Source organism: Dermochelys coriacea, chromosome 17 (assembly GCF_009764565.3).
Source record: "Dermochelys coriacea isolate rDerCor1 chromosome 17, rDerCor1.pri.v4, whole genome shotgun sequence".
Classification (NCBI taxonomy): domain Eukaryota; kingdom Metazoa; phylum Chordata; order Testudines; family Dermochelyidae; genus Dermochelys; species Dermochelys coriacea.
In genome coordinates this window covers 15,999,299-16,021,446 of record NC_050084.1, presented here as the reverse complement: position 1 = coordinate 16,021,446, position 22,148 = coordinate 15,999,299, and the positions used below count along the sequence as shown (strand labels likewise).

Here is a 22,148-nt window from a genome sequence, read left to right as displayed (position 1 = left end):
TAAAAATCCATATGGACATAACCCTCCTTTACTAGGGCATCAGAGAGCATATAAAATGTTTTAAGATATGTTGAAACAGGTAATATCTCTTATTTAATTTCTTGCATATCAGCCTGATATATTGTCAGTACAGAAAAACTTTCAGCCAATCAAACTGCAGCAAATTGAAGGATACTTGCCAGTTGAGGAAGTGAACCCTTCTGTTACAAAACAAATCCCTAAGCCCCAATCCCAGAGAAGAATGGACTTTTGATAAGAGACTGACCCTCCAGAGGTATTGTCCAAAGCAGAACAGACTCGGATAAGAACTTGTCAGTGGCTTCTCCCGGCCAAGATAGAAAAATCTATTTTCAGGAGATCTGCTATGGTCTAAAGATGAACAAACTGCTTTAATGAAAGAGAGAGATACCAACAAAGAGAAATTCTGGGTAAAACAAATGGTCAAAATAAGGATGGCAGAGTTTTTGGCACAGTGATGAACTTCAGATAACGTGAAGGACTGGAAATTTCTAGGAAAAAAAACAAACACACACAAGGAGGTGTCCTGTTTTCCGATTGGACTTTTCAAAATGTATTCACAAGATGTGCTGATTTATCAAGGATTATTTAGGAGAGGAGATGTAACCAATGAGGCATACTAGTTCTCTACATGGCATTATAGGGATAGCATTCATTGCCTTCCACTTGCAGAGAAATAGGGAGAATCCATTCCATAGGGCTCCACAGATTTAAAACCTCACAATGGGGGAGAGACCACATTGCTATATGAATCTACATGTAAAAATACTGAAGCCCATCTAGTAGAGCTGTTACCTGAGCTGAACTCACTGAGCACAGCTAGGAAGCTAGCAGATCTAGAAGATAGGCTCAGTACTGATTTTCCCCTGTAAATTTATTAGCAATGATGTACGCATTGAAGAAGGAAGGCATCATTCTTCTCCTGGGCTAAAACTAATTTTCAGTAGTATAGTGGACATGTTATAAAGGCCAGATTTTTAGAAGGTATTTAGGTGCCTAGTGGGATTTTCAAAAGCACCTAGGTGCCCAGCAGCCATTAATTTCAATGTGTTTTAGGTACTTAGATGCTTTTGAAATCCCACTAGGCGACTAAATACCTTTTAAAATATGGCCCTAAGGCATAAACAAGCTTTCTTTCATCAGAAATTTAACGGAGTATCAAGGTTCCAGAGCTGATCACTGCCAAGATGAGCAAAGTGGAACCAAAACACATTTCAGTGGATCTCTGTAAAAAAACCAAAATCTCAGTTTCATTTAATAATGCTGCAGTGAACAAATTATAATTGCTACGGTGCTTCAATACCGTGCACAAATCTATGGTGTATCTTTAATCTCCATTTTCGTACTTTTGGAAATAGCTAACCGACAAGCAGCACCCACACAAACCACTATACCTACCTGAAGGGGAAGCCGTAAATAACTTGACTAGGTGTGCTACATGTAGGAGAAATAATGTATGGAACAATCAACAGATTAGGCCAACCCCGGTTTTCCCCAACTGAGTCTATGGCAAAACTTCCATTGATTTCAATGGGACCAAGATTCTTCCTATTGTAAGACAGGCCTACTCTCATCGTTGTCAAGCAAAACCATCTGATACCAAGTCAGGCTCCTTTAATCCTCTTCCTTGAATTATCCCTATTCAAATCACGCAAATCATCTTGTTTCAGTGCCAGCTGTAATACTACCAACACCAGGTAATTTGACCTTGATAGAAGAATTGACTGTGCCTCCTAAATGATAAACAAAATAAGGAGTAGAAAAAGAAAATAATCACAGCACGCTGTTTTTACCTGCTGTTACAGTGCTATCAAACCACGATCTTTCCTGATCAAACACAAACGTAATTTACGATGATCAACAGTACCATGATCACAACTGGTCATGGACTAATAAACTTCCTCAACTAAACCCAATAGTGGATTTAAAACTAAGAGAGATATCTCCCCCCACTTTCACCATAAAACTGGGCAATGCATACACTGCTTCGCCTGAACCCTGTTAGTAGTGCTACAGTTGGCACCCACCCTCCCCTCAGAATACCCTCCCCATCCCTACCTCCTGTGGCAACAGACTGTTACATGACTGCTTTTGTCTTCCACCTTTGGAGATGTTCTGAAGCCCTGTGGACTCTTCCTGGTGCAACAGATGCTACCCCCCTACCTGGGGGTGATGACTAAAAACAAAATGTCTTTAGGTATAACTAACCTGGGTGCTGAGAAGTAGAGTCTTAGACAGAGACCAGAGATTGCTAACTGGGACAGGTTTCAGAGTAGCAGCCGTGTTAGTCTGTATTCGCAAAAAGAAAAGGAGTACTTGTGGCACCTTAGAGACTAACAAATTTATTAGAGCATAAGCTTTCGTGAGCTACAGCTCACTTCATCGGATGCATTTGGTGGAAAAAACAGAGTAGAGATTTATATACACACACACAGAGAACATGAAACAATGGGTTTATCATACACACTGTAAGGAGAGTGATCACTTAAGATAAGCCATCACCAACAGCAGGGGGGGGAAGGAGGAAAACCTTTCATGGTGACAAGCAGGTAGGCTAATTCCAGCAGTTAACAAGAATATCAGAGGAACAGTGGGGGGTGGGGTGGGAGGGAGAAATACCATGGGGAAATAGTTTTACTTTGTGTAATGACTCATCCATTCCCAGTCTCTATTCAAGCCTAAGTTAATTGTATCCAGTTTGCAAATTAATTCCAATTCAGCAGTCTCTCGTTGGAGTCTGTTTTTGAAGCTTTTTTGTTGAAGTATAGCCACTCTTAGGTCTGTGATCGAGTGACCAGAGAGATTGAAGTGTTCTCCAACTGGTTTTTGAATGTTATAATTCTTGACGTCTGATTTGTGTCCATTCATTCTTTTACGTAGAGACTGTCCAGTTTGGCCAATGTACATGGCAGAGGGGCATTGCTGGCACATGATGGCATATATCACATTGGTAGATGCGCAGGTGAGCGAGCCTCTGATAGTGTGGCTGATGTGATTAGGCCCTATGATGGTATCCCCTGAATAGATATGTGGACAGAGTTGGCAACGGGCTTTGTTGCAAGGATAGGTTCCTGGGTTAGTGGTTCTGTTGTGTGGTGTGTGGTTGCTGGTGAGTATTTGCTTCAGATTGGGGGGCTGTCTGTAAGCAAGGACTGGTCTGTCTCCCAAGATCTGAGAGAGCGATGGCTCGTCCTTCAGGATAGGTTGTAGATCCTTGATGATGCGTTGGAGGGGTTTTAGTTGGGGGCTGAAGGTGATGGCTAGTGGCGTTCTGTTGTTTTCTTTGTTGGGCCTGTCCTGTAGTAGGTGACTTCTGGGTACTCTTCTGGCTCTGTCAATCTGTTTCTTCACTTCAGCAGGTGGGTACTGTAGTTGTAGGAATGCATGAGAGAGATCTTGTAGGTGTTTGTCTCTGTCTGAGGGGTTGGAGCAAATGCGGTTATATCGTAGCGCTTGGCTGTAGACAATGGATCGAGTGGTATGATCTGGATGAAAGCTAGAGGCATGTAGGTAGGAATAGCGGTCAGTAGGTTTCCGATATAGGGTGGTGTTTATGTGACCATCGCTTATTAGCACCGTAGTGTCCAGGAAGTGGATCTCTTGTGTGGACTGGTCCAGGCTGAGGTTGATGGTGGGATGGAAATTGTTGAAATCATGGTGGAATTCCTCAAGAGCTTCTTTTCCATGGGTCCAGATGATGAAGATGTCATCAATGTAGCGCAAGTAGAGTAGGGGCATTAGGGAACGAGAGCTGAGGAAGCGTTGTTCTAAGTCAGCCATAAAAATGTTGGCATACTGTGGGGCCATGCGGGTACCCATCGCAGTGCCACTGATTTGAAGGTATACATTGTCACCAAATGTGAAATAGTTATGGGTCAGGACAAAGTCACAAAGGAGGTGCTGTCGTCATCATGAATAGGTCAGAGTATGAACAAGAGGCTACTAGGCAGCTCTCCAACACCACTTTCTACAAGCCATTACCCTCTGATCCCACTGAGAGTTACCAAAAGAAACTACAGCATTTGCTCAAGAAACTCCCTGAAAAAGCACAAGAACAAATCCGCACAGACACACCCCTGGAGCCAGGACCTGGGGTATTCTATCTGCTACCCAAGATCCATAAACCTGGAAATCTATTTCACATTTGGTGACAATGTATACCTTCAAATCAGTGGCACTGCGATGGGTACCCGCATGGCCCCACAGTATGCCAACATTTTTATGGCTGACTTAGAACAACGCTTCCTCAGCTCTCGTTCCCTAATGCCCCTACTCTACTTGCGCTACATTGATGACATCTTCATCATCTGGACCCATGGAAAAGAAGCTCTTGAGGAATTCCACCATGATTTCAACAATTTCCATCCCACCATCAACCTCAGCCTGGACCAGTCCACACAAGAGATCCACTTCCTGGACACTACGGTGCTAATAAGCGATGGTCACATAAACACCACCCTATATCGGAAACCTACTGACCGCTATTCCTACCTACATGCCTCTAGCTTTCATCCAGATCATACCACTCGATCCATTGTCTACAGCCAAGCGCTACGATATAACCGCATTTGCTCCAACCCCTCAGACAGAGACAAACACCTACAAGATCTCTATCATGCATTCCTACAACTACAGTACCCACCTGCTGAAGTGAAGAAACAGATTGACAGAGCCAGAAGAGTACCCAGAAGTCACCTACTACAGGACAGGCCCAACAAAGAAAACAACAGAACGCCACTAGCCATCACCTTCAGCCCCCAACTAAAACCCCTCCAACGCATCATCAAGGATCTACAACCTATCCTGAAGGACGAGCCATCGCTCTCTCAGATCTTGGGAGACAGACCAGTCCTTGCTTACAGACAGCCCCCCAATCTGAAGCAAATACTCACCAGCAACCACACACCACACAACAGAACCACTAACCCAGGAACCTATCCTTGCAACAAAGCCCGTTGCCAACTCTGTCCACATATCTATTCAGGGGATACCATCATAGGGCCTAATCACATCAGCCACACTATCAGAGGCTCGTTCACCTGCGCATCTACCAATGTGATATATGCCATCATGTGCCAGCAATGCCCCTCTGCCATGTACATTGGCCAAACTGGACAGTCTCTACGTAAAAGAATGAATGGACACAAATCAGACGTCAAGAATTATAACATTCAAAAACCAGTTGGAGAACACTTCAATCTCTCTGGTCACTCGATCACAGACCTAAGAGTGGCTATACTTCAACAAAAAAGCTTCAAAAACAGACTCCAACGAGAGACTGCTGAATTGGAATTAATTTGCAAACTGGATACAATTAACTTAGGCTTGAATAGAGACTGGGAATGGATGAGTCATTACACAAAGTAAAACTATTTCCCCATGGTATTTCTCCCTCCCACCCCACCCCCCACTGTTCCTCTGATATTCTTGTTAACTGCTGGAATTAGCCTACCTGCTTGTCACCATGAAAGGTTTTCCTCCTTCCCCCCCCTGCTGTTGGTGATGGCTTATCTTAAGTGATCACTCTCCTTACAGTGTGTATGATAAACCCATTGTTTCATGTTCTCTGTGTGTGTGTATATAAATCTCTACTCTGTTTTTTCCACCAAATGCATCCGATGAAGTGAGCTGTAGCTCACGAAAGCTTATGCTCTAATAAATTTGTTAGTCTCTAAGGTGCCACAAGTACTCCTTTTCTAACTGGGACAGTCAATCAAAGGCACTCCTATGCTCCGGTACGGTTAGCATTTTTATCTGGCCTATACAAGTCCAAGAAGTCTACCTGTGTATTTAGACCACTCTGTCTCAGAGACCGGTGGGTAGTTGTGCTCTGAAAATATGGCATAATTCCACTATGGATGTTGTTATTTCATTAATACACACTAAGGGCTTCTCTACACTGAAAAGTTTGGTCAACCCAGCTATGTCACTCAGGGGTGTGAAAAATCCCCACCCCTGAGCGATATGGTTAAGCCAACCTAATCCCCAAGGTAGACAGCCTGTGCCTTTGGAGAAGGGGATTAATGATAGAGATGGGAGAGCCCTTCCCATCGCCGCAGCGAGTGTCTACACTGAAGCACTGCAGCAGTGCAGCTATGCCACTCTAGCCTTTTAAGTGTATAAATAGCCTGAGACTGAACATCCAATCCTGCAGCCACAAAGAGAGTTACGAACAGAGCCAGAAGAGCTTCGAGGAGACAAGTAACTTCTGTACCATTTTGCAGATTACCAGTATCTTCCTACTCCACCCCTTGGTGTACAAAGTTTTGAAATCATTCTGGAGCCAGCTGAACGACTTGCTGGGAGCAGTGCTAACTAGCACAATGTAAACCAGTTTCAAGGACCTTAACGTTGTGGCTCTCAGCAAAAACATTTTTTTCCAGAAAACTGTAGTCTACCAATGCCCAGTTTGGGTGAGCAAAGTGTTCCACCTAAACTGACACTTAGGGCCTGATCTACATCCCACAGAAGTCAAGGGAAAGACTCCCACCGTCTTCAGTGCACGCAGCATCAGGTATTTAGGGACCTGATGGCTGGGTTTATTCTGATATTGCCACTCCCGTTTCCGTACAGAGGGTAAATAAGACAGGCGTCTTCTCTGGAAGTTAGCATAAGCTTGAAGCTGTGGCCACATGCTAACATAAATTGGTAACATTTCAATATGAGCAGTTATATAATTAGAACTCCTTGGGGATGACCACACTCTAGCCTGTAACTCACCCATTCAGAGAGCGTTGATTACTATTTTTATTTGGAACCTTATTTCTGATCAGTGCAAAGAAATGATAATTAACTGATTTAAACCCTTGGGGTCTGGGTCCTATTATCATCTGGTGTCTTGACATCCTCTATCTCTAGAACACTGTGTGTTTATGTGTGTCAAAAGTAAAACTAATATTAAAAGAATAAAACTCTCTCTTTGAGAGATGATATGGAACTTTCCAACAAAAAAATCACAAACCTATTGACTATTTTACAGGATAATGAAAGTTTCAGGTATTTCTTCACCTTTTATGAAAGTTGGGGCACAGCATACTTATTCAGGATGCTGCATGCACCCTACTGCTGGAAGCTTGGCCATCTGCAGTACACAGAAGTTCAGATACTACTTTGTAATGAACCTGACCTCCATGGTTTCTCAGCAGAGACCGGGCCTCAAGTCTTTAGCACCAGAAGCAAGGCATCTACCATTAGAGCTAAAGGAGTAACGCCATTAGCTGGCAACAGTAGTAGACTTTAAGCTCTGGACACAACACAGTCCGTGTGTGACATGACCATAATATTTTCTTGTGTTATTTGGAAATACTATGGTCAGCGAACACTGTACCTTCTTATGCCATACGAAAAGATGTCTCAATGATAGTCGGATGTTCAATACACATGACCCTGGCCATATCAGGCTAGGATGGCAAGTCAAGCAATGAACCCTTGGAACAGAATTCCTATTTTAATTCCCTGTTGTAACTGATTGAGAACCACCCTTCTAGCCAGACGACTACATTCCTTCCCATGCAGAAAGATCATAAAGGAGGAGGGTGTGGGGCGAGAATTAAAGGCCATGTCTTCACGAGGAGCATGTCAACCCTACAGGAATACCAGTACCCTACTGACAAAATGCCCCTTGTGATGATGGAGCTATGCTGACAATACTGTGCTTCATACCAGGTTAGCCAAATTACCTCCTAGGAACAAAACACATGAAAGAATAACTTTGCCAGTATAGCTGCATCTACACTGCAGATTTCCATTAGCACAGCGATAGCTGTCAGGGATCACACCTTTCCACAGCTCTCACCAACACAGCAATGCCAGCAGATGTCTATAGGGTACACCTGGCTTAAATCCATACCAGCTAACATAAGATCGAACATTAATAAGAATCAAGGTCAATGGCTCCAACGCATCACAAGTTCAACTCTCCTCCCCCACCCACTTTTTTGTGTGTGCACAAAACCTGTACATATGGTGCTGGAGCCTTTCCCTCACAACAAATGCTTGAGTTCTCTTTCAACGCTGGCCGCCCTCTCTCACAAACAGTCCTTCAATAAAGAGCCACTGTACATACAAAATGGAAGGATGGCTTTGGGGATCAGGCACTGGACTGGAACTCAGAATATCCTGGTTCTGTTCCTCATTCTGCCACAGATTCTCTGTGGGCCCGTGGACAAGTCATTTACTCTCCCCGTGCTTCCAAGCTCCCCATGCACATAACAGCGATAGTAATTCTTCTCTGCGTCAGAGGGGTGCTGTGAGGTTAAATCCATGAATGTTTGAGAGGAGCCAAGATCCAACACCGAGCATCACAGAAATGTTAATTAAAAAAAGCATGCGTTTTGGACGGAAAACACACAGTCATAAGAAAATAGATGCCTGTTTCAATCCCACCTGGCTATTAGAAGCAACTGTGATTTAAGAAAAATTTTGTGCATTGTGAAAAAAATAAATTTGACCAGCGTCCTTTTTATTAAACTTTATATTAAAAACACATTTTTGCACATTAATGCAAAGCCACACACAGTAGAACAAAGGTGTATAAATGAACCAGTTGATCAAAAAAATGGGTGGAAATAGTGTTTTAGTATAAAAAAAAAAAAATTACAGTGCACTCAACCTGCCAGTTTGACAAGGTGATGTGACAGATGATTAGTTCATCTCTGGGATGACGAGAACAAAATGATTAGCAGTGTGAGATGGCAGTGTGAGCAGCCAGGTCCTGGAGAGCTGCTTAGTTATTAGGCTAAACAATGCATCACTATTACGAGCAAGTCAAATGCACTAACTGCAATTTCCTTTGAAAGCTGAGCAGTGCATGATTACACTTGTCCACTTGGAGACTCCCTGCTGGCAGCTCAGTATTCTGTTATTGTTCTGAGTGCTACAGTCTTAATAGCATTTTATATAAGGCAGCCTGAAAATGTGTTCTTCACATTCAGTCCATGTGATGGCAGCTGCCATCTGGTATTGGTAAATGAAACATTCTCTGTCCTGAAGCGCAGCTATTAGCACCCCTACAAACACATGTTTTTGTTTGTCATTGGTCACCACATCTCATTTCTAGCTGAGTCAATTTCCATTTCAAAAGCATTCTGGCTTTGGAATGACACATACTGCATGGGTGTGTTTGTAGCTCTGTTTTTTATGACTCTTGGGAAGGTTTCTGTTGTCCATTTGGGTTTCTAGCAACATCTTTCAACTCTACCTGAGTATCTCTCAAGGCACAAGCAAAGAACAAGTACTTCACCACTAATGAAACTGGAAGAGCTGGGAATGTAAAAGGGGACAAAAAAAGGCTGGCGTTAGAACCTCAGATGGTTGGTACAACAGAAAGCAGAGAGGCTGCCCCCCCGCCCCCACACACACACACAGACACACAGATGGACAGAACAAAAGAGAATTATTCTGTTGGAGAAAGTGTAGTAGTTGAAGACAGGACAACTCTGTTCTATTTCTGTCTCTACCTCAGAGTTGTTCTGACTTGCCCAAGCTCTCAATGACTCGCCTCAGTTTCCTCATCTGTAAAGGACAGCAGTACTTCCTTACCTCTCAGAGGTGCAGTGAAACACATATTTGTGATGTACCATGAGATCCTCAAAGAGGTGGGGCAGGCAGAGAAGTGCAAATGTTTATTATTGTATATGGTAGTAGTAATCAGAGGCCTCAATCAGGGTCTCATGGTACAGGCTCTGTGCAAACACGTAGGTTTAAAAGCATTATTATTTAAAAGACCAAAATAAAGCTTTCCAGCCACTTTACGTTACTCCTAACAAAGGCTGTGGAAATATCATCTTCGCAGTTTCCTTTATCGATGACTATGTGAGTGTCCCTCATTCTGGGTCTTCATCATTCATTGCATTGCATGTTGCAGGTTGAGAGGTATTCTTTAGCCAGCAGGCAAACACACCTAAATGATTTAGGAGTCTAAATCCATATTTCAAAAAAGTGACAAGCAGATGGGAGCCTAAGTCCCACTGGCTTTCAAGGAGTCTTAGGGTCAAGTGTCCAAGTGTCTTTTTGAAATGGGACCTGGTTGTTTTTGAAAATTTTGCCTTATGCCTCAGTTAGTTTGAAATAAAATGAACATTAAAATGTTATCAATACCAGATTTTCTTCCCACTAAAGATTTGACAAGTGCTTAAAGCGCATTTTAAACTTTATTTTGTACAAGGGTCATTTAAGTAGCACCACAAAATCCTTTCATTGTCCTTTTCCTTATGTTGGTCCTGCACAGAATATATAATCAAGAGTGTGTTTAAAACGCAATGAAAAAAAAAAAAAAAAGGGCTGATCCAGTGTATTTTGAGTCCAGGAATATTTGTAGCCCTCTTGGTGAATTTGCCAAATATGGCAATCTTAAAAGAGAAAGAAAACCTATTTGTCTCTATTGGATATTTTTAAAAAGGAAGTAGTGAAGAAATGCAATACTCAAATCATTATACTAGAAACACTGATGAGCCAGGTATGTAGGTAGGTGTCAAGAAAGCATCCCTCATACAATTCTAGCAAAGCACAGCCTCCATCATCACATGTGATAGAACCTAATCAGCCACACAGGCGAAAAAGGCTGTAGCCTAGATCAGCTAATAACTGTGAACATCTAGAAACCCACTTAGCATTTTAGTAGAGTTTAAAAAAGGAACATTACGGTGCTGTTTTAATCACTGGGAATGATTTAACTGGAAAGGAGATGAATAGTGACGTTGTGCCATGGAACACTGTCAAATGTGGATTAACAGCCAAGGACACTGTGGTTTAACACCTCAAATACTATAAACAATGAGGAAAAATCAAAGTTAAAGCATATGCTCAAATATGTACACACACACACACACACACACACACACACACCATGCACAGTGCTCTGCATTTATTATGCCTTGCCTTTTGCACTATTTTTCCGATCCATGGCCTTATTTAGTGGATCACAATCACAATTTGAAGCTAATTCAAATATCCACTTTGCTTCATGGGACCATTACAATCTAGTAATAAGTGATCCATCACTGATCATATAATTTGGGGACCTTTTCATGTTTAAATTATTGTCTAATAGATGACTCTGACCTCCGCCAAAATTAACAGGAGTCTTTCCAATGGGCACAGGCTCAGGCCTTTAACGAACCAACATGAATTCCTAAATCGTAGGGCAGGAAGACTCCCTGTGCGTCATTCATTCCAGGCCCCTTTCCAAGAATTGCACAAAGGGGACACAAGTAGAGTTTTATTGAGCAGTGACAGCTTCAGAACTACTGATTTGTAAGGTGACAACTATAGTCAAACCCTTTCCTTAAAGACGCTTATCCTTTGTTTGGCACAAGGCTTTCCCTGCCACAGAATCACAGAAGTGCAGAACTGGAAGAGACCTCAACAGATCATCTAGACCAGTGTTTCTCAACCTTTTCGATACCAGGCTTGCTGCCTTCCTAAACTGTCAGGGTGATCCCACGGACCAGCTGTGGGGGAAAACACCGATTTCTAATGCAGTCCCCTGCACTCAAGGCAGGATTAAGTAATAACTAGACCATCCCTGACAGGTGTTTGTCTAACCTGTTCGTAAAAACCCCTAATGATGGAGATTCCACAACTTCTGGAGGCAATTTGTTCTAGTGCTTAACCACCCTGACAGTTAGGAAGTTTTTCTTACTGTCCAACATAAACTGCCCTTGCTGCAATTTAAGCCCAATGCTTCTTGTCCTATCCTCAGAGGTTATGGAGAAAAAAAAAAATTCACCCTCCTCCTTGTAACAACCTTTTATGTACTTGAAAACTGTTATGTCCCCTCTCAGTCTTCTCTCTCCAGACTAAACAAATCCAGTTTTTTCAATCTTCCCTCATAGCTCATGTTTTCTAGACCTTTAATCATTTTTGTTGCTCTTCTCTGGACTTTCTCCAAATTTGTCCACATCTTTGTGAAATGTGGTGCCCAGAACTGAACACTTGAGGCTTAATCAGTGCGGAGTAGAGTGGAAGAATTACTTCATCTCTTGTTTACAACACTCCTGCTGATATATGCCCGAATGTGATTTGCTTTTTTTTTTTTTTTTTTGCAACAGTGTTACATTGACAACGCCTATTTAGCTTGTGATTCACTATAAAGAGACTGATTTCAGAGTAGCAGCCATGTTAGTCTGTATTTACAAAAAGAAAAAGGAGTACTTGTGGCACCTTAGAGACTAACAAATTTATTTGAGCATAAGCTTTCGTGAGCTACAGCTCACTTCATCGGATGCATTTGGTGGAAAAAACAGAGGGGAGATTGATATACACACACCTAAGGTGCCACAAGTACTCCTTTTCTTTTTATAAGGAGACTGAATGCTTAAATAAGGAGTACAATAACCACCCAGAAACATGTGAACATGGAGTAGCTTGTTTTCAATAGGAAAACTAAGGAGAGCATTCTCTGTGAAGTATGGTTTCATCACATGACTTATCACAGTAGGGTTTCAAGAAATCTGCATTAACCAAAGGATAATTTTAGGTTTCAGAGTAGCAGCCATGTTAGTCTGTATCTGCAAAAAGAACAGGAGTACTTGTGGCACCTTAGAGATTAACGAATTTATTAGAGCATAAGCTTTCATGGGCTACAGCCCACTTCATCGGATGCATAGAATGGAACACATAGTACAAAGATATATTTATATACACACACACACACACACACACACACACACACACACACACGGTGGAAGTTGCCATACAAATTGTAAGAGGCTAATTAATTAAGATGAGCTATTATCAGCAGGAGAAAAAAAACTTTTGTAGTGATAATCAAGATGGCCCATTTAGTTGACAAGAAGGTGTGAGGATACTTAACTTAGGGAAATTGATTCAATATGTGTAATGACCCAACCACTCCCAGTCTCTATCCAAACCCAAGTTAATGGTATCTAGGATAATTATCACTGTTGGTCGTACCACAACAGAGCCGATATAAGATAGAATAGGATGTAGAGCAGACGTAATATTTGCTGCCAAATTTCATCAAATACATAAATAAAACTTCCAAGGAAGGGTTAACTAGTTAGTTTGGCTAATGTTGTAGTCAACTGCAGGAAGACAAACACAAGTATAGAACTTTCCAAGTGGTAAATAATCAATCTGCACAATATGAGTGAGATGGAGATAACATTTACCCCCATTTCACAGGTACTGAAACAGACCAGACAGATCCTCTGCACGAGAGCTCTGACCCAAAGCTCCTTTATACTAGTCCATGCGCGAGAAGCTAGGGCCTGAGCTGGGCTCTACTTTAAGATAGCAGCCTTGAAAATGCTCTGCAGCATATGCTAGTTTTTACAAGCTTAGCAACTAGGGTCATGCTAAATCATCATAAGGAAACCCAAAGGCCCAAGAAACTAAGAAGAAGGCAGCTTCCCCTCCCCATTCTTATAACTCCAGCCTTTCTTTGAGCTTCCATCTCCAACGTCAATGGTGAAGTTGTGTAATCTCAGCTGGAAAATATTTTTTCATTTGTTAATGGAGATTAACAGCCATACTTAATGATACTGGATGGAAAGTAATACCAAATGAAACAAACTGTGAGGGTATCATCCAGTGATATCAAGAACATCTTAACATGCCTGCGTGATAACACAGAACCACACACAGCTCAAAGTTACATTAAAGTTTACTTCTAGTTTTTTGAATAGCATTTTGTATTGAAGAGGTCTGAGTCCAGACCTGGAGCTGGTACAATAGCACTAGATCCCAAGGCATCACGATTCCACTACAGGATTCACTGTCAAAGACCTGAGTGAGACTCCCAAGTGGTTTTGAGACATTTATGCTGATCGACTTGGCTAAGCTTGTACCTCGTCACTCTGTGTTTTCCAGGAAAACAATCAAGTCAGGTGCCAGGTCAACCCACATTCTCTCTAACCTCCTCGGCAGTCAATTGATATGACTCTGCTCAGTACTTACAGAAAGATTTGTTCATGGCAGTCATCAAGCAATCAGAATATTATGACATCTGCATGTCAGTCAGACACAAAGCAAAAAGAAAAAAATATTCCCTACATCATACAAAAAGGTGTAAGTATAGATTCAACGAAACTCAACAACACTTTTTGAATTACTAAGCCTCTCTGATACATCCTTTGTTGTGGGAATCATGCGCTGTCTTTGCAGGTAAATGGTCATCAGGATTCTCATTGTTCTATCCCATTACTAACTAGCATCTTCCTACATACAATGTAGTTAATCCCGACTCCACACTGCACTGTAGAAACCCAGAAGAATGTGTTCATTTTATTCACAGGGAAGCATTTACAGCTTCTGCTGATACTGCTAACTTTTGCCCCAAATTTAGGACCTCCTAAAAATACCAGTACAAAATAAATTGATGTCTCAATGTGTCTTTCTTTGGTCCATAGACAGCTAAATAGGTATTTTTAAAGGCCTTGCCTGACTCTCACCCACAATACAACCACGTACAGCTTTAATAGAGAACTAAATAAGTGTGCACAACTTCACACCTTGCCTAGGGGAGCACACATGAGCGATCTAGAAACGCTGTTTAAGACATGGTCTGGCCTGTGAATGAGACCAGGGGATAGAAGAATCTCTCTACCTTAAATATTCATATGGCCCCCTCCCCATAGAATCTGAGCACATCACAATCTTTAATATATTCATCCTCACAATACTCATGGGCTATCAGCCCCATTTTACAGATGGCGGACTAAGGCCCAGAGAGACTAAAGCCCAGACTTCTAAAGGTGGTTAGTCATCTGAAAATTCAGATAGCCACTTAGTGGAATTTTTCCAGGTGTCTTGGTGCTTAACTTCCATTGATTTCAATGAATTTTAGATGCCTAAATACCTTTAAAAACCTGTCACTAGGGGAGTTGCCCAAGGTCACACAGAGGTCTGTGGCAGAGTAGGAAACTGAAGCTTGATCTCCCGAGTTCTAAGTTGATACCCGGACCAATGGGCTGACCTTCTTCCACCTACAACTGGAAGAAATATTCAGGTGTCGCTGTGACCAGCGTATAACATTGCCAAGATCCTTTGGCACATGGTGCTATTTTGAAAAAGTCTGGGGCAGAAAAGACAGTGACGTTGTCCCAGATATAGTTTTATAAAGCCAGTACATTCTTTATGACTTGTTACATTCGGAGACAGACAACCACACATGTGTTTTAACTGGCTTACCCACCTCCCAACTTGTAAACATTCCTATTTTTAGTACTAATACCTGCGAATCCCCAGCCTGCCAGAACCAGCAAGAACCTCTAGGTTCAGAAATTCCACTGTGAACAAGTAAATAATTTTTTGTTTAAATCAACCCACCTATTTCAATACTTTATAAGGAAGACTTTAAAGCTACATTTTATGAAAATTTAGCTGGCACTGTTTTGGCTACATAATTATATCTCTAGCAGAGGTGCCCAAATTTTGCAACAATGAGAAAAACACCCACAGTGTATTTGGAATCACATTTATTAAAAAACAAACACAAATCTACACTTATATAAGCAGCTTTTTACTATCTTCCTTGACACCTCAGTACAGATTGATTGTGGAGTTCACAAACAATTACAGCCTGCAATTGCTCAGTCCCACCCAACATCTCCCTGTAGTTATAGTGTACCATGTTAGTCTGCATCTTAAATGAGGCTTTGCAGCCATGTTAAGCTTACTCTATGGTCTATCATGATTGAAACACGCCAGCTTTCTGCCCATCAAAACAAGCAGGTCCTTAGAGATGCATCCAATGAAGTGAGCTGTAGCTCACGAAAGCTTATGCTCAGATAAATTTGTTAGTTTCTAAGGTGCCACAAGTACTCCTTTTCTTTTTAGAGATGTCTATAATACAGTAAGTGTAGTTCACCAAAGACACCCCCAAAATGGTTGCAAATAGTTTGACTACTGCATGAATCTAGGCTTCATCATTTCTAGATTCTGCCAGCTTGAGCTAAACAGCACTTTAGACACCTCACCATTACCAGCACAAGCCTTCTAAGATGGACTGCTAAACTGCAAGCTTTCATTTAATCTTTAGTTACATATATTTAACAGATGAAAGTGAGGAAGTGAATTCTGGCCTGTAAGGTATTAATGGCTTTATTTAAATGGCAGAATAAAGCTTTATAATCAAACAGTACAAGATATTTATTATACATCAAACCTCAAAAAGCGAGCTTAGAGTCGAGTTGCAATGGCCAGTACAGTAAGTTCTGAATAGAAGGTCTGGAACGAATGGGAAATTGGTAAGATCTCTTTCGTAACCGAACAATCTTTAGTGCCTTTATGCTATAATGAAACATGTTTGTTTATTGTTTTCTCTCTTAATAACAATATCTTCTACTTAGTTACACAAAAGCAAGTTGAGCTCTGGAAAAGAAAGATCTTTCTACTTAAAAATGACAACAGTTACTTACAAGCTTAGCTCTGTTGATTTTAAACTGAAATGAATAGAGTTATTTCCTCACTAACATTTTTGTTTTGTAATTCTTCCTTTACCAGCATTCAATTATCAGCAGATCAGAGACGGAGTTTACTAATGTTGGCAATAAACAAAAGAACAAATCCGTACTGTGTTTCCTCTGAAAAAAGAAACGGCAATGCTTGTCCAAAGGTATTAAAACAGTAACACTGAGGCATGCGAGATTAGCAGGAAATGATGTATTAAATAAATAAATGTATTAGTATGGCCAGCAGATAATTCCACTGTAAAAAAATAGAATGGTTTATATTTTTATAAAACAGAAATGGGGTATTGTCAAATAGGTCTAGACCTTAAAAACTGGACCTAATCTAAACTATAATACATTGAGGGAACAGCCTACTGATTCTAAAAACTGTGTCAATAAAACAACTTGACAACATTGTCACTAAGAAGTCGTCATAAAAACACAACTGTCACAGTTCATGTAAGACAGACATGGTGGGTGAGGTAATACCTTTTATTGGACCAACTTCTGTTGGTGAGAGAGACACGCTTTTGAGCTTACACCCAGCTCTTCTTCCAGTCTGGGAAAGTAAGGCCATGTCTACATTACCACCTATGTCGGCAAAATTTGTGTCATTCAAGAGTGTGAATATTCCACCACTCCTGAGCAAAGTAAGTTACACCGATATAGGCAGTCATGTGCATAGTGTTATGTCAGCAGGCGAGCTTCTCTCACAGACATAGCTTATGCCGCTTGCTGTGGTGATTTTATTATGCCGACGGGAGCAAGCTCTCTCCCATCGTTATTGAGTGTCTGCACCAGACGCGTTGCAGTGGCATAGCTGTATCAGCATAGCTGTGTTGCTTCAGCACTGTACACGTAGACACGGCTTAACTCAGAACGTCACTGCTAAATACAAGGTGGAACAGACTGTTTAGCATAAATAGTTAACATACATTCCAAGGAACAATTCAAGGTGAAGTGACCTGTTAACATCCTCCAGCCACAGGAAGGAAAGGAAAGGGGAGGGAGCAGCTGGAAGAAGGGGCTGTTAGGGGGTTACAGATTGTTGTAATAAGTCATAAATCCAGTGTCTCTATTCAGTCCATGATACGTTATACAATATTGTTGTTCTGTTGCTGAAGATTCAGACATCCAACCAGCAGAGGGAGCAGCTAGAAATCAGAAAAGGTCACATTTTTCATTTCCAAACTCGCCACCGTCCATCTGAACACTTCCAAGTGTTGAACAAGCATTAAGTCTAAGAATATTTGAATGAGGTAGGTAGGGTTCACACATCACTGGGCATTTAACTTATCCTACTAATCTTGCATCTCACACACCAAGGAAATGCAGTGGTGCGAAGCAGCAGCTGTGGCAATGCAAACAGTTTAGGATAGAAAGTGTGGAAAAATACCAGATTCATCTGAAACTACAGCAGGAATTTCGATGGTCAGAATGTAATTGTCCAAATTCAAATCTAGAGAGAAGCCTGGGTTTAACAGCCCTAGTCAATGACAAAGATTGGTCAGAACCTCAGTTTTACTTGATGCCATGAAGTATTGTGTTGCTGGAGGGAGATGCTGTCTTCCAGGCACAAAGCTGGGGATTTGAATGTTTCAACTGAATTCCATCCAGGTTCTAGCTAAGTGTTCCTCCCAACTTCTTAGGCCATGTCTACATTACCACTTACATTGGCAAAATTTATGTAATTCAGGGTGTGAAAAAACTCATCCCGTAAGCGGCATAAGTGTCACTGTACCCAGAGCTTTTCCTGCTGACAGAACTACCACCACTCGGTGGTGATGGTTGTTTAATTATGTTGATGGGAGAACTCTCTCCCGTCAGCACAGAGTGGTTACACACAAGATCTTACAGCAGTGCAGCTGCGCCGCTGAAACCTCTCTAGTATAGACATGACCTTCTTACATGGCTTAACTTTCAAGGTCTGACAGGATTCATAGGTCAAGGCTTCAGGCAATGGTAACAAAAACAATGACACGCTGGCCATATGTCAGAAGAATAGAGGAAGGGAGGTGGATGAGAAACAATGTTTGTAGATAAATTATTAAAAAAAGACCAGATCAGCACGGAGGAAACCTGTTATCTCCAAGGCCCTAAGATTATAAACACTGGATAATGTCCTCTAAGAGCCGTTGATGGAATTTACCCTTCATAAGCAAAAATGGCTGCTATTCCTAGTTACAGAGCCATGTTCTCCAGCTGGCCAAGTGAAATTCATTCTCTGCTCCTTCTGCTCACCCTAAACTTGCCTGCAGTGTAGTGGGTGCAGAGCCTCGTCCAGCTAAGTTCAGTACTGTACACAGCCAGTGCTCTTGGCAGCAATCAGAGCATGCAGATGCACATGGCGGAGGGCTTTGGGGAAATGGCTGAACTAGGGAGGACTGGGAGGAGAAAAGAAGCCATTTCTCCCTGAACCTTTAATGCCTAACCTAGCCACCACCCCCATGCCTCAACAATGTGTGGTCATAGTAGATAGTGCAGGAGATAGATTAGACTGATAACTCACAGTCCTTACATTTTTGATGTCACACACAGGTTTACAATACAATGAAGACATATAGTTTCTTGAAAAATCTCCATAACAATATTCACTAGTGGGGCTGGGCGGAGAGAGAACCCAAACAAGCCCAACCCCCTCCCAATATTTTGGGATTAAATGTACTCTCTTATCTGTAGAAGCTTTTTGGTGACCTCCCTAGAACATGGTTTCCTCAACCTGAGGGTTGGGACCCCTCAGGGAGTCACGAGGTTATGACATGGGGGGGGGGAGGTGTCACAAGCTGTCAGCCTCACCACAAACCATGCTTTTCCTCCAGCATTTATAATGGTGTTAAATGTATTTTAAAAGTGTTTTTAATTTATGGGGGGGAGGTGGCACTCAGAGGCTTGGTATGTGAAAGGGGTCACCAATACAATAGTTTGAAAACCACTGCTCTAGAACCTACAGAATTATGGAACTGGAAATAAGAGTCATTGAATAGCAGTAAGAACTTGCCTTTGGATAGAAGATCTCTGATCATTTGACAAAAGTTGGACACTATCTCGCAACAGGGAATCCGACAAAAGAGTTAACTTTCCCAGGGTTAACAATGGCAGATTTGGAAATGGACCACAGATCTCCTGAATACCAGTTCCTAACATCTAGAACATGCTGTATTGTTCCCCCAAATGACATAACTAGATATATTTTAAGATCTTCTTCACACAACCACATCACAAGGTCTGAAACTTAGAGTGTTAAACCATCTTCATTAAATTTTCCCCAGCCAAGACATTTATGAGAAAACAAGCGCTAGTGCAAAGAAAAAAAAAGACATTTATATTCAAAAGCACCAATAAATTGTTCATTTGCAGGCCTATTAAGATTGGTTCAAAGAATAAACTCACATCTCTTCTAAAAAGCTTCCTCTATTTAGTTTCCCAATGAGAAACCAATTTAGACACATGTAGTTTGTTGTACTTGTCTCCTTGTTACATTTTGAGTAGCCAAAGTTTAAAAACAAAAAACCCAAAATAAATAAATAAATCTTTTGGTTTGTAAACTCACCCTCCACCCCAAGTCAATATCTTTCAACTTTATCCTGATTACAAAGTAATGTTATTCTAGCCCCAAATTGGACCCACACATTGGTTTATTTCACTCTGTACTACTAAACCTTGGCAGCAGAAAATCAGGCAACTGATTGGTTTAGAAATCTTTACAGAGAGACTCAATAAAATTAATCCCATCAATATTACCTACCTCATCTCAAACTCATTTTTCTTCTGGTCTCTCTCGTTTCTGCATTTGGGAGCTATCACATGGTCTTGCATGGCCAATGTCTCAGATGAGAGGTTTGGCAAGGTTAAAGATCATCTGATGCTTACTTCACCCCTCTTGAAAAACCAGCCCCCATGAATTATCTTTTTAATTAGCTGTTTGAGAACTCAGAAGAGATGTGGTACATGTTGACCTATTGACCCCAGAAAGTTGATAGTTTAAAGCACTGTTCAGAAGCCACAAATATCAAGAGCAATAAAAGATAAAAGACACACATATGTACGCTATACACACACAAATATAATCTCTTAAGACATTGTAAAATTGGACTGGATCATGAATGATAAGAAGGGAGGGACTTATCAACAGACTAATTATCATGATTCCAGGATTAATCTTTTCTCAAAAGGTTTGGGAGACACCCACCACCACTGCCCTCACCCCGAGATGTCTCACACGACTCAATCTCAACTCTGACTATTTTTAAACTCATTCAAAAGACAAAATACCTCTGCCTTCCTTCTCTCTGTTACCTTCCTTGTTAGTGCGTAGAGTGTGTATTTAGATTCTACATCCTGGACAAGAGAGAAGGATGTAATTAGAACATTTGAAGCAGGAGGTAGCAAAGGTGACAAACGGGGCAACGTATCAACCAGTGAATAGGTATTATTAAACTGAAAGCCCCCCTATAGATCACTCGTGGTGCATCACCTCATTGTAAGAAGCAGTTTAACTTAACTGGAAAGTTAACCAGTTAACCACCGTAGCAGGAATGGGAGATGGGGTTGGGGGGGTATTTGGTGCTGGTGGAATGGAAGCTGTTCTTTATACAGCACCACACAGCTAAATGTGCATGGTGCTTTGCAGACATTAATGTTTACCAACAAAAAAACTAATTCTTCCAAGCCCAGACATGATGCAAAAAATACAGCAGTAAACAATGGGGGAAACAACAAAGGTAACAGCAGGAAAATTATGTTGATCTCAGTTTTGTTATGTGCAGACCTCAACTGAGCCATTAAAAATATATGATCCAGATCTTTATCTGGTATGAATCCCTGTAGGTCTACCAACTTCACTGGAGTGTTACTGATTTACACCAGTTAAGAATGTGTCTCATATTTCAATGTAGCTCCATTGAAGACAGTAGGCCTAAAGAGATTAACATCAGATGAGGACCTGGCTCATAGATATATTTTCACACCGTATTTTATCTGAGAGCTCTGTTATTTACCCTTTGCCCATCTGCCATTTCAAAATTAACATTTGCTAATTTTAAAACACAACTTGTAATTTTTTTTTAAGGCCTGCCTCAGTTCATCCCACGTTCGGCCTGGGTCTCATCCTTTCATTTCATTAACTACCTTCTTACTCATGGCCATCAGATTACTTCCACAGTTTCTTCTTTCTAAAAATAAATGTGTTTATTGTAATGCGAGCTCAAGTAAAAAAAAATAACGAATGCAGGCCTGAGAGCTGGGGTGGGCTACAAATGGCAAAAGGCCAGCTAAATGGAGAGACCTTTTTAGGAGAGATGTGACCTACTCCCTCCCCCCAAAATTATGCTATTCATAAATTGTTCCAACCATTCCCCTGAAACAATGGAAGGATTTCACAGGGTCAGATGTATGCTTCATCACAGAATTCACCACAGTTCACTCATCTTCCCCCAGAATGAGAATCTAATTGTGAGGGTGAGTCTGAAGAGCTCAAAACTACTGATCTCAGGATATTGATCATTTCACTACTAGGTCCCTGGCTCAAATCCATCCCAGACCAATGTGTACCAAAAGTCATCACTGCTTAACAGCAGTATGGCAACACAGGGGAAGACTCACGCTGAGGTCTCACTGCACACCTACGCAGATAGCAAAGGCTACCATTGCAACTGGCACCTTTAATATCTCTGAACAAAGGTTTAATGGGTGTGGAAGTTCAATTCCCTACTCATC

General features: G+C 41.4%; 1 protein-coding gene across 2 annotated transcripts in view; it reads right to left on the bottom strand.

Annotated features, from left to right (window-relative positions):
- The window catches only part of CASTOR2 (cytosolic arginine sensor for mTORC1 subunit 2), a 226,276-nt gene that overhangs the window by 153,540 nt on the left and 50,588 nt on the right, over positions 1-22,148 (bottom strand). The gene's annotated exons all lie outside the window — the stretch shown is intronic.